This window comes from Cavia porcellus, unplaced genomic scaffold, assembly GCF_034190915.1.
Source record: "Cavia porcellus strain 051 isolate PalLab524CR breed Dunkin Hartley unplaced genomic scaffold, mCavPor4.1 scaffold_14, whole genome shotgun sequence".
NCBI lineage: Eukaryota > Metazoa > Chordata > Mammalia > Rodentia > Caviidae > Cavia > Cavia porcellus.
In genome coordinates, this window is record NW_026947497.1 from 26,752,131 (window position 1) to 26,764,623 (window position 12,493).

Genomic DNA, 12,493 nt, shown 5'->3' on the forward strand with positions numbered 1-12,493 from the left:
GCAAATTAAATAAAACATTTAGAAAGTTTATGGAAGTATCTGTCAATGAAATAATAAACGCAAAAAGTTTGTTTGATAAATTATTTGAAATTATAAGGAATTATAAATTTATTGAAATTATAAGGAATAGATTTCAGAAAAAAAAGAAAAATTTCTGACTATATTTTTATAAAACCATTGCAATATTGAGAAAAACCTTCCCCAAATACAACACAAATAACTACCTACGTAGACTACTATTATTCATGAATAACATTAGAGAATTATTTCCCACATCTTTATATATAGGATTCCATAGTACATTAATAGTAGAGTTACATACCATCACAAAACAAGTCATAAAAGCAGTGCAAGGATAGTTCAATATTACAAAAACCTATAAATGTAAGTCAAACTTGTTACTGGCTCAAAGAACAAACAAGTGTGATCCATTTGATAGAGGCCAGAGCTGAAGACAAGGTACAATTGGTTACCTTTGTTTCCAAATAAATTTGTGAATGCAAAAGAACTTTAAAAAAACTAACGCAATGAAGAAACAGAAATTACTATATAAAAATCTGCACATTTTCCTAGTAAAGAATTATCAGTATTTATATGCTTTATGTGAAATGGGAAGGAATGGAAATACTTTTCTAAGAATGTTCAGTTTTTATTTTTTAAATCATGTTTTCTGAATTATTGCTTGAATCATTATGCTCACAAAAAAAACTAGTTATTATAAGTTTTTGTGATTTTCATAGTGTTTCTTAATTTTACTTCAACATAAATATAGATACTGAACTAGAGTGCAAATTGATAGAAATTAAAGCAGCACAAAATAGTCACACAAGCAGACATAAAAACCTGACAGATATATTCTCAAAAAGGAGAGAGAATTACCTGTGTATAAGGGTTATTCAGAAAAACCAGTCTGTGACTTAAGCAGACTGTGTGCAGGTGAAGATGTTGGGTGGAGACAAGGTCATGTACACTGTCTACCATAAACACTGCTGGAAATTTTAGCCTCAGAAAAATGGAGTCACTATTTTAACCAGGGAAATGATAGGATTAGAATTGATTTTCTAATCTATCATAGACATAAATTATTATCAGGTTCTGGGGTTCTGGGGTCTCCTTCTGAGCTGGTTTCTAGCCCCAGCCTGATTCCTCTTGTCTTCAATGAAGAATTAGACAAAATAAATCAAAAAAGTAGTAGGGTTTTGTGGTTATTAAAGGCAGTAAAATAAACATGCTTTGCCATGGAAGTTTGAGCCAAGTAAAAATAGGAAAAAGATATACTGTATAGCATGGAAGAGGACCACTGTGAAAGAGAGAATGCAGGAATCAAAACATTGTACTCCAGTGTTCTGAGAAGCACTTAAGACAGAACTTTCTAATTGAGTCCATGAGCAGGGCTTTGGGAACTGTGAGTATGTGTCCTGGGATTTTGCAATTCACCTATCACACTCAGTTTCCCAGCCAGTTCAGCATTCCCTGTCTCCTGCCTCAGTATCACCGAAGTATGAGAAATACATAAAATGAGCAGGTGAAGAAAAAAAAATATCATACAAATCCCAGGGAAGACGAGGAGTAATATTACTTTTTAATAATCTGAGGAATGTCTATTTGGGCAGAGAATACCTTATTTGTCACTGTTCATTGAAGTAGTACTGTAATGTTTTGGTATTTGCTATTATCAGAAGTCTAAAAATGCAAATTGTATTACTATGGTAGTAATCTGTATTGTTCTATTGATTGTTCCATTGAACAAAAATACTTGGAATATTTAATTTCAAAGGCAAATTTTTATCTTCATGTATATGAGTCACCTATTTTTGCATTGTCCTAGTGTATCAGGTCACTATAACAAAATACCACAAGCTTCGTGGCTTAAAAACAATAGAAGTTGGAGGCCCAGAGTTCTTGGTTTCATTCTTTGTTTTTCATTGAGTCCTCATGTATCAGAAGAGTTGATGGAGCTCTGCAGGTTTCCTTTCATAAGTGCACTGATCTCACTCACAAGTGACTCCACCCTTGGGACCTAATGACCTCCTCAAGGCCCAGCCTCCTAATCCCATTACCAAGGTGATTTAAATTTCAATATATGAAATGGGAAGGCACTTTCAGTCTATAGCACAAGTGACAGACTCTTGGTTTTCAGAGTCAGACTTCAGTTTTGTAAATTTTATTATCTTATAATATTTATTTATGCTTTTTTTATTCTGTGGAAGATCTGCTTTGATATTTACTAAATGCAGTTTAAAAGGGACTAAAAACTCACCAAGATGAGGATTACTTTAAACCAAAAACATTTCAGTTACAACATGCAGAAAGAAATCTTATCTGAATTTCTCTTATCTGACTAATGCAGAGTCTTCAGAAAATACAGCTTCCATAAACCTCACCCTGAGAGATTTTCTTATTTTGGAGAAAACTGACCTTAGCACAGCAATGAAAAAGTCCAATAGGACCTTCCCTACTGACTCTCAAAACTTTAAAAGCACTCTCTTCAACCTCACACACTTTAAACTGACATACCGAGTAGACCCTCATACATGTGAGGTAAAGCTTTTCTCCTATTAATCTGTGACTGGTTAATTAGTAGCCCCTACCTCTACCTGTTGTAGCTAAATTAGTGGAGGAAAACTTTTTCCCTCCCAATAATTAATATATTTTAAATATTTTATTAGCTTTGTATTTTTCCTTTATTCTCACCTGTTAGCACCTTTTCATTTTTATTTGCTACAGTTTTCAGTCTATCTCTGTCTCAAATATTTTAGAAATGAGTCCCCAGACTCATATTCTCAGTGCCGGAAATGATACACGCAGACAGCAAGCAAGAGAAGTCCACAAGGAAGAGTTTAAAGTTAACATCTGCAGAGAAGTCCTCAAGGAAATGTTTAAGGTGTATTCTGCTCCCGCGCAGCAGGCCTGCCATGTATTAGGCAAGTGGGGTTTTTAAAATCTCACTGGTGGGGAGCAGATATCCTTTAAATTCATTGGCTGGATTCAAAGGCTTGCAGCCTATCACGATTGGCTAGTTTAAGCAGCAGAAGAGGTGGATTCTAAGGATTACAGAGGGAAAGGTGTGAGAGCAGGGGTCAGGGATCAGAAAGTCCTTGGCTATTGATAACAGTCTAGGTCTGCAGTTAAGTTCCCGGAATTTAAACTGAGTAGGCATTTTTGTAAATTCAGTGTGTTCCCAGGTGGGCTTTTAAACTTATATTCTTGGATACAAAAGTCACGGCCACAGTTTCTCACGAATATGATTCAAATTTTGTTCACTGTGATTGTCATTTTAATAATTCCTCTTCTTGACCTAATTTGTTGTTTGTCTGTCATATTATCTTTTATGAGACAAACACAAAAAAGTTGCTTCATTGCAAAGTGTTTTTATATAAATACACACTAAATATTTGGTTCACTTATTCTCTATTCCTCTATAGCGATGGACGCAGTGTTAAATATTTTCCATTTGTATTCCGTTTGTGTTCTAATGAAAAGTATTATTCTTGTGCTCCCTGAAATTCTATTAGGAAATCTGTAACAACATCCATTAAAATGAATGGATGACAAAATTAATCATAGGAAAAAGAAAAAAAATAAAGATTACATAAAATTAATAATAGATATAAATAAACTATATAAAATAATAGAAATAAAATTCCATTATTTTACTATATATATTTTGCTATATATATATCAAATAATTACACATATTTAACTATGTGTAGTTATTAGAGAAAACACAAATATAGTTCAGTAAGGTATAATACACAATTTGATGCAAAATATTTGAAGGAAGTAAATTAAAGTAACAAATTTGAAAAAAAAAAAAAGAAATAGGCTAGCTTCTGTTGGAGAAAAATATGATAACTTCCAGACTAAAATAGAAAAGGAAAAATCTGAACAGTGGGGCTCAAACTGCAATGTCCTCCAGAAAACCTTGCTTTATTAAACTAATTGGTTTCTGTTTACTTCTTCACTTGCCCCCTGTGCGTCTGTCTCTCCTCTGCAGGTGGTCTCAGTTCCTCCTGGAAGGAGTACTGTACTCAGTATGCAGTAACTACTCAGTAAAAGCTAACTTCCTAACTGCCTGGAGCTGAGCTGACTCCTGTAATTGTGTAGAACTGCTAAAAAGGGAATACAGCCAGGTGGATCACCACCTCCTCCCTCCAGCCTTAGAGAAGGTTTACTGGCTTCTGCACCCTGAGAGCCGCCCATCTGAATTAATGAAAGCAAGTGGGAAGTGTTCTCACTCCTGTTAAGAAAAGACAGAGCAAATCATCTTCCTAGGTGCTTTTACAGGTATTTATACAAAGTTATACACTGCCTCAACTGCAAACGTAATTTTAATAACCATTTAATAAAGGTTGGATGACTATGTATTCACCAATTTTAATCTTGCTAATTTTTAAATTCACTGGGCGTTATGTTAATTTCACAAATATTTTTAGGAGAATTTGTTGGGCACTTAAAGCGTAGTCTTCACATTATTAATTTTGTGAGTAGCACTTTTTAAAAATTCCATTTCCTCATGTGAGGCTCTTAAGGATATTAGTGGAGTTTTGGGGTGAAAATCCTGCTTCCAGGGCTCCTAAAAGAGGGAGTCCCCAAATGCCAATCAAGGAGACAGGCAGCAGGAAGCAGGAGAAGATATTAATCAGCATGCCTTTGAGGAACGGATGATACAGAGACTCAAGATCTGTCTGCAGGGTTTGACTGTGACTGCGGTTTATAGAAAAGGGACAAGAAGGCAAGGGCTGAAGGTTCCCCTTACTAGGGGTTTGCTTTGCTAATGTGATAGGCAATTCTGGTGGAGTGATAGCAAATTCTTGGTTGATCATTTTCTCTGGACTAGTTTTTCCAGCTGGTTTAGATAACTGCATAAGGCATGGAGGGGTCAATCTGATTCCCCCAGAAGGTTGTTCCTGTTTGGGGGGGGGGGCAACCTCAATTACTTAGGGATGATGTTTTCATGCGGTGCTCATTGTGCAAGGTTCTGATATAGGGGAAAGAAACTCCCAGCCTGCTAGATGTCCAGTACTGAGTTTCTCTAAAGATGAAGAATTAATTCCAGCAACAGTTAAGATGAAGAACAGAATCTATTTGTAGGGGAAAGAAAGTTATACTTATTGGGGGGAAAAATCTTCTGCCAGGACAAGGGACATAGTTCAGCAAAAACAAAGCTCCTGTCTAAGACAGACAGAAAAGATCCCAAATGGATTGCAAGAAAACTGCTTTTAGCTTTTCTTTTCTTTCTTTCTTTCCTTTTTTTTTTTTTTTTTTTTTTTGTAACAGGAATCAAACTCAGGACTTTACACTTGCCAGGCTGTTGAGCTAAATCCCCAGCCCTGAGGGATCTGCTTTTTAAGGGAATTTTATACAGCAAAAACACACAGCAAGGTAGATCTAAGGAAAGAAACCCTTCATAAACTATTAAGATTAAAAGTAACATTGAGCCAATGGGAAATCAGAAGGTGGGACAGATCTATGATTGACCGATAAGATTATAATTGTTTAGGTCATATTGATTAATCAAATGGGGAAGGAGATCATGTAGCAAGTATATGGGAATAGAAGGGCTTTTCCTGGAGGGGTTGGGTCAGTGGTTCTGCCTCCCCCTTCTCCCCCACCAAGGCAATGCAAGAGATGTGGAAAAAAGTGTTCTAAATTTGGCAACTGAATGATGCTGAAAATTTTAGAAATACTTTAATTACATTTATCTTGGTGTCCTCAGCCTTCAAGAGGTAAAAAGATTAGGTAAATTTAGACCTAAAAAACCTTTTGCTACTAATTTTTGGACAGACTTTCCTTAAGCAATTAACATGCTTATGGTACAGAGATGAGCAAGAAACTTACTAAAAGTTATAATGTAATGAAGGAGACAGATGGATAATGAATGCAGAGATGCCAAACTTTATCCTGTATTTAGTGACTCATTGGTCATCTGCAGGTCTAGCCTAGATGTCCTTGTTGTATGGGCAGGAAATTATGGTATCTTTCTCGTCTCATCATAAGGGTCATGACTGAGGCTCCTATAATAGCAAAATAAAATAAAATTTTATCAAAGATTTGCATGATAGGGGAGGTTTAAAAATATATCTGAAATCCAAAGACAATTGTCTTGTTTCCTTAGATTCAGTGAAAAACAACAACAGCAAAAATGACCTCATGGAAACAGACCAGAAACCCAGCAAAGATTTGTTCAGCTTCCTTTTGACCTCTCTACGTAGCATTTTGTGTCCCAGGTGTGGGGCACAAACCCTTCAGTAGTAAGGGTTTTGATACAGGGGAATGAAACTCCTGACCTACTATGTCCACAAGCTCGTGTTCTCTAAAATTGAATAATGAATTTTAGGAACAATGGAGGTTAAGAGTAAAATATATTTATTGAGAGAAAGCTTCTGTCTGAGAGACAGAGACAGAAGCGGTCCCGAGTGGGTTGCCAAGGACTCTGTGTTTTCCAGGGTCTTGTATAGAGCAAAATTCTGGGGTGACATGGGTTTAAGGTGGGGAAAGCTGGGAACTCACAAGGCAGATGGGCATAAAGTGGGACAGAACTATGGTTAACCAATAAGAGTAATAGTTCAGGTAAAATTGATTACATTCTAGGGACAAATGGGGAAGCAAGTCACATAGAAAGCAGGCATTCTTAGAGAGCAGTGACTCTTCCATAGGGGACCAAGAGGGTGACTCCTGGTTTCCTCAGGGTGATAGGGAACTATTATCAGTCCTTAGGATGTGGATACATTTGTTTATCCTTTGTCTTGAGGATTGGCCCACAGCAGGTACCTGTCTCCCCCATAGTTGCAAGGTATCTGGACTTTTGCACCGGTTCCTTTGAGGACCTAGCCCTGTGTCACTGCCTATAATATTTCTAACTAACTCAGCTGCTTACAATAGTTTTATGATCCTCTGTGAGATAAGGTAGAGCAGCTCTTATACAGAAAGTTAAAAGAAGATTGTTTTTAATTAAATGGCTATATTTGGGGAAGAAGGGGTTCCTATCTCTAGCACCTACCCTAGGGGAAAGAAATTCTAGTATTAGCCTGTCTTAGTCTCCCCTAAGACTAAGGGGAGAAGAAGGAAAAAAAGCAAAGCTGGGCGTGGTGGTAAACACCTATAATTGCAGCATTCTGAGAGGCGGAGTAGGATAATACATTGGAGCCCTTTGGGTAAATTCAGTGACTTAAGAAATGCTGCCTCAAAATAAACAAAAAGAGAAAGAAAGAAAAAAAGAAAGAAAGAAAGAAAGAAAGAAAGAAAGAAAGAAAGAAAGAAAGAAAGAAAGAAAGAAAGAAAAGAAAAGAAAGAAAGAAAAGAAAGAGAGGGAGGGAGGGAGGGAGGGAGGAAGGAAGGAAGGAAGGAAGGAAGGAAGGAAGGAAGGAAGGAAATGCTGGGTATGTATGTAACTCAGTTGGAATGTCCTGTACTCAATACCTAGTGTAGCAATCAGTCAGTCAGCATGACTCAATCAGTGTACAAGGTCAAAAAGAGCCCACTTCCGAGGACTATTCCAATGTCTTTCCATTCAGAGAATTCAGCTTAAGAACTTATGCATTTGGGGATCTTGCATAACCTATGCAGATGTCCTTACATAGACTTTGAAGTGTCAAATTAACAAAATTAACAAAACAAATTTACAAAAATTGGACCTTTGAGAATGAGCATTTATGGATAAATTGATTTAGCCTCATCTAGGTATTATCCTATAACTATCAATTTAACCTTGTTAGGAATCTATAAAGTGTATAAAGCATATAACTAGTGTGATACTGAATTAAGGAAGGAGCATACAGGTTCATTTCACGTAGTTGATTACAGTCTCTACTTTTGGTCCAAACACACTAATTTAATGGAGAATAGTTTTCATTTTGAGCTTTATTATCTTTGTGGCTATGGATTAACAATCATTTGTGACCTACAATATTTCATGCAGCATATTCTTAGGTTTCCTAACTACCTTACTTGATATTCCAAAAATGTATTCTATATTTAAATACTACAAACACCTTCTAGATAGAAGTCTTCTTATAATAGAAACAGACTGTTTGACATTTGGTTGTCCTTCATTTCAATAAAAGTGATACAGGAAGAAAAGTATTGTTTTTGAAAGAACTGTCAAGTGATGTTAGAATAAAGTTGATTTTGCTATGGGATTGGGTTACTTCTAAGTATTAACAAACTATCTGGGCTTGATAGTGGAAATGAAAGAGGTTACTTCTTTCATTTCACCAATATTCACACACAAAAAAATCAGTTTTATCACCAGTACTTCCCCACCTCAAATTAATAGTTTCATTCATTCTCTTTACTACAAGAACGAACTACGGAACTCAGTGTTTCTGAAAATAAGGTCCTAATAGCGAAAAAATATTTAATAACATAATAGTAAATAGATGTTGGTGCAAGCTGAACTTTCGGGCACGCCGAAGAAACCAGTGTTAACAGCTAAATAAATAAACCGTGGCTTATACCTTGGTTGAATTAAACAAAATTCATTCAGCTTGTTAAAAAGATTGCCAGGAACAAGTAGCTAAGGTACCTAAACTGTAACTGCAGATGTCAAAAATAAATTGTAAAAAAATATATATAACTGTGTAGATTTATGTTTTTCATCAGACATTCCTAAAGCATGGAACATTTATGGAAAAAATGTGTCAGTTATTAAATTGTATTAAAAGGAAGACCCATTTCTATATTACTTTATATCAGATATTCTACTGATTCTAGCCATGTGAAAACATTTGGATATGAAGAACGTGATTTATATGTACCATGCATGAAATTTCAACGGAAAAAAAAACTAACAGCTAATATTTTTTGTATTGCTTACAACACAGTCGTAATGGCATGTAAATCCTATATGAAATGTAAAAATTGTATCAGCTACAACCAAAAGAATTGAGCAGCTGGTGAAATTAAGTACAGTAATATACTTTGTTTAACCCAAAATATCTAAAATATTATCTTTTTACAACATGATACACATGAAGGTGAGTAATGAAAGCATTTGCAGTTTTGTACTTCTAAATCCTGCACATATTTTGTATTTACAGCACATCTTTTACTTTGAACTCAATTGCTTGATTGTTCAGTAGTCACATATTGGATAAGAAAAAATATCTACATTATCCCTTCAGTTACTTTCAACACTATAATTACCTTGATAACATCATCCACATTGATTATATTTATGACTAAAATTAGATATATAGATTAGATATCTTGGATATTTTCCTGTGAAATAAACTTTGCCTCACAAAAATGAACATTTTTTTTAAATGGAAATGCTTCATGAGTTTATAATACATGATAAGTGAAATGTGTAACCTCTGAATATAGTTATTGAATCAATGGATTACTTTATATTGTTAAAAGTTTTATTTCTTGCCTATATTAGCTGTCTATATTTGTATAATAAAATATATATATTTTAAAATATTTCATAGGAAATTATGCCTATTATTGAAATCTAATGAATCTGCATGTTGCCTCTGCTTTCAGAAGAGTGAGAATCTATAGGCTTTGCTAATCCTTAATGTCCATCTCTGTCACCGTATTTTATCTCACTGACCAGCTGTAATCCCTTCATTGTGTGAATTAGATGTTAGACTGGTCCCACTTTGAACACGTAGCCTAAGTAATAGTAAGGCAACATGCAAATATTTTATTACAGGGAAAAATGAATAGTTGGCAAGGTCCAGAGATATGCAATACCTAGAGAGGAACAAAATAAACGTGAGTGGTCAGGTACTCTTCCTTCTGGAAGTACCAGGAATGAATTAGATCACCTTATTAACCACAAATCAACTGGTTTCCTAACAGCAACAAACAGACATACACCAGAAAAACTAAAAACTATATAGTCAATCTTCAAACAATAAAATTTGAAATAGCTGAATTATGAGTCAGAGATCAAATTTATGAATTAGTTAATATGCTATATAAGCAATGGTTGTAAATTGAAAAATTAAACTCATAATAAGCCCATAGTGTCCTCATGCCAACATGTTCATTCTGTCTCAATGGTACAGAACTGTCTGCTATTCATAATTTTAATTGCTATTATGTCTTAAATATTCTAATAATAAGCCACGATTGCATGAAAATTTAAATATGCTATTGTCTTAAGGTTCATTAGGCACAAATACTTCTAGTCATAGTACATAGGTCAAGAATTTGTACTGATTTTAAAACTGATAATTATTTTTCTCTGTTATCTGTTGCCAAAGGAGAATAAAATGAAAGTGAGTTCTTGTCCTAATAAAAAAGTTTCATTGCTTGAAAAAGTAATAATAGTTAATGTTATGTACAAATAAGAAAATACATGGCAGCACATTAAAATGTCCACCTAAGAAATAAAAGCATTAATTATCCATTACAAGTCATAATTATGATGAGTGAAATTAAAATATAAAACAAGAATCAAATTTAATTTATGAAGCAATATTTTGTATTTGTACCACAAATTTAATAGTATCTTTGACACACATTTACTAATAAATTCGTATTGTAAAATTCCTAGGTTAAAAAAGAATGAAAAGCAATTATTTGTTGACTATGCATTCATTAATTATATGTAATTATATATATATATAATTATATATCTTTAATAATCAAGTCTAATTTTTTTAGTCATAAGACTATGTAGAAATATAAGATGTGTTATATATATATATATATATATATATATGAATATAATCATTAGGTACTACAAACATGTACTTATAAAAATAATGAATTGACAAAGCTCAAAATAAAGTAAAAATCATTTCCCAAGCCCTATCCCATTCCCTATCCTTCAAAAAAGAAAGAAAAGAAAAAAACAAAAGAGTTTTGGCTTAGCTTCTAAACGCAAAACCAAAGAGCAAACAAATATCTTACAGAGATGGCTTAAAAGCCATCATTATCATATGGTAAGCTTATGTGTGTGAAATGGTCTTAATTTCAGTGATTTGTCAGAGTACTTGAGCCTTCCACGTAGAGAAAGCTCAGAGACTTTCCCATGATATCACTTGAGGACATGCAAAAAGCAATGCTTAGATGCTGAATCATCCAGTATACACCCCTTACTTTGAGGATGTAGAGCATTGGAGCATTTTGCCAAATAATATCCTTTTAGATTTGCAAATTCTGCATTCACTTCTTTTCCTTTAAAGGAAAATTAGGCATTTCCTTTTGGGAATTTGCTCCCTCTATTAGTCACTTTCCTACTTCTGAGACAAAATATCCAACACCCACAAGTTGAAGAAAGAAAGGTTTATTTGGCTTACAGTTTCACATAGATTCAGTCCAAAGTTGGCTGACTTCAAGGCAGAAATGACATGGTGAAAGGGTCTGGCCAAGCCCACCTCCAGCATCTAGGAAGCAGAGAGGAAAAGGACAAACCTGGGGCAAGAATGTTCACTTTAAATCAAGCCCCTAGTCATCCACCTCCCAACAGTCCCTTAAGCTGCCCCATGATCCAGCCATCTTCCATATCCATGAGACTTTGGGGAGACATTTTAGATATTTTAGATTTAAACTATGAGGCCGCTACTAGCAAATTGTATCTTTGGTGGCTAAACATTCCTATTCCACAAACAAATATAATTAAATGACTTCAGAGATCTGAGAAGGATTCTGCCAGCCACAAGCGCATTATGTGACTGAGATTATCAGCAACAGGATTATTGCCCTACTCATGATGGTAGGGAAAAGCTGTCTCTCTTGGGTTTGAGAAGATGAAGATGTAAGGTGTGAAGTTCTTGTGCTAGCTTTGCAAATGTACTAGGGAAAACTAGCTTGAGAAGAAAGCCCTATGTACTGCTGCTGCTGCTAATTTTCACCTCTGTAGTCACTGAAGCAAGACGAATAAAAGCTTAAGCCCAGCTTAGGCTGCTTAGTACTGTAGTGAGCCCGTCTCAAAACAGAAAATAATAAAGAGCTGGATACATAGCTCAGTGCAGAGGCCCTGGGTTGAACCTCTAGCACTACCTCCACCTTCTAAAAAATGAAAAAAAAATCTTCATAATATGAAGGCAGGTGTTAAGATGGCTCACAGTTTAATTGTATTATGAAGAACAGTGTAGGGACCAGAATCCTGACTCTTCACTTAAGTTTATTAGTTTTGCCTCTGTAATGTGCTGTGCCTTTGATCACCTGGACTGCAGAGGGGAAGGTTGGCTGCAGGGAGGATCTCAGCAGGGCATCTTGGCATTTGTTAAGGTTTGGTTTTACTTACTTATCTATGCACCTTTGGTAAATGGAGAAGACATATCAGTCTAAAATGCAAAATGCAAAAATGCAAAAATTATATTTTGGTACAAAAATACTTTTAATACAAAGAGAGCAATAGTAGACTGAGAAACAAAAAGTGATTAATAAATTCAGACAGTGAATGGATTTATAGTATTAGGGAAATTTTTTTGTAAACAACTGAGATGTTTGGGGTCCTTTGTTATGATACCATATTTAAGCTGAAGCAGATGAAATATATTTCAAACAGATTTTTTTCTATCCTTGCTGA

At 34.9% G+C, this 12,493-nt stretch overlaps 1 pseudogene; it reads right to left on the reverse strand.

The window, feature by feature from the left end:
• Positions 1 to 4,514: 4,514 nt before the first annotated feature.
• Positions 4,515 to 12,493, reverse strand: part of LOC100726974 (large ribosomal subunit protein uL16-like) — a 46,948-nt pseudogene continuing 38,969 nt past the window's right edge.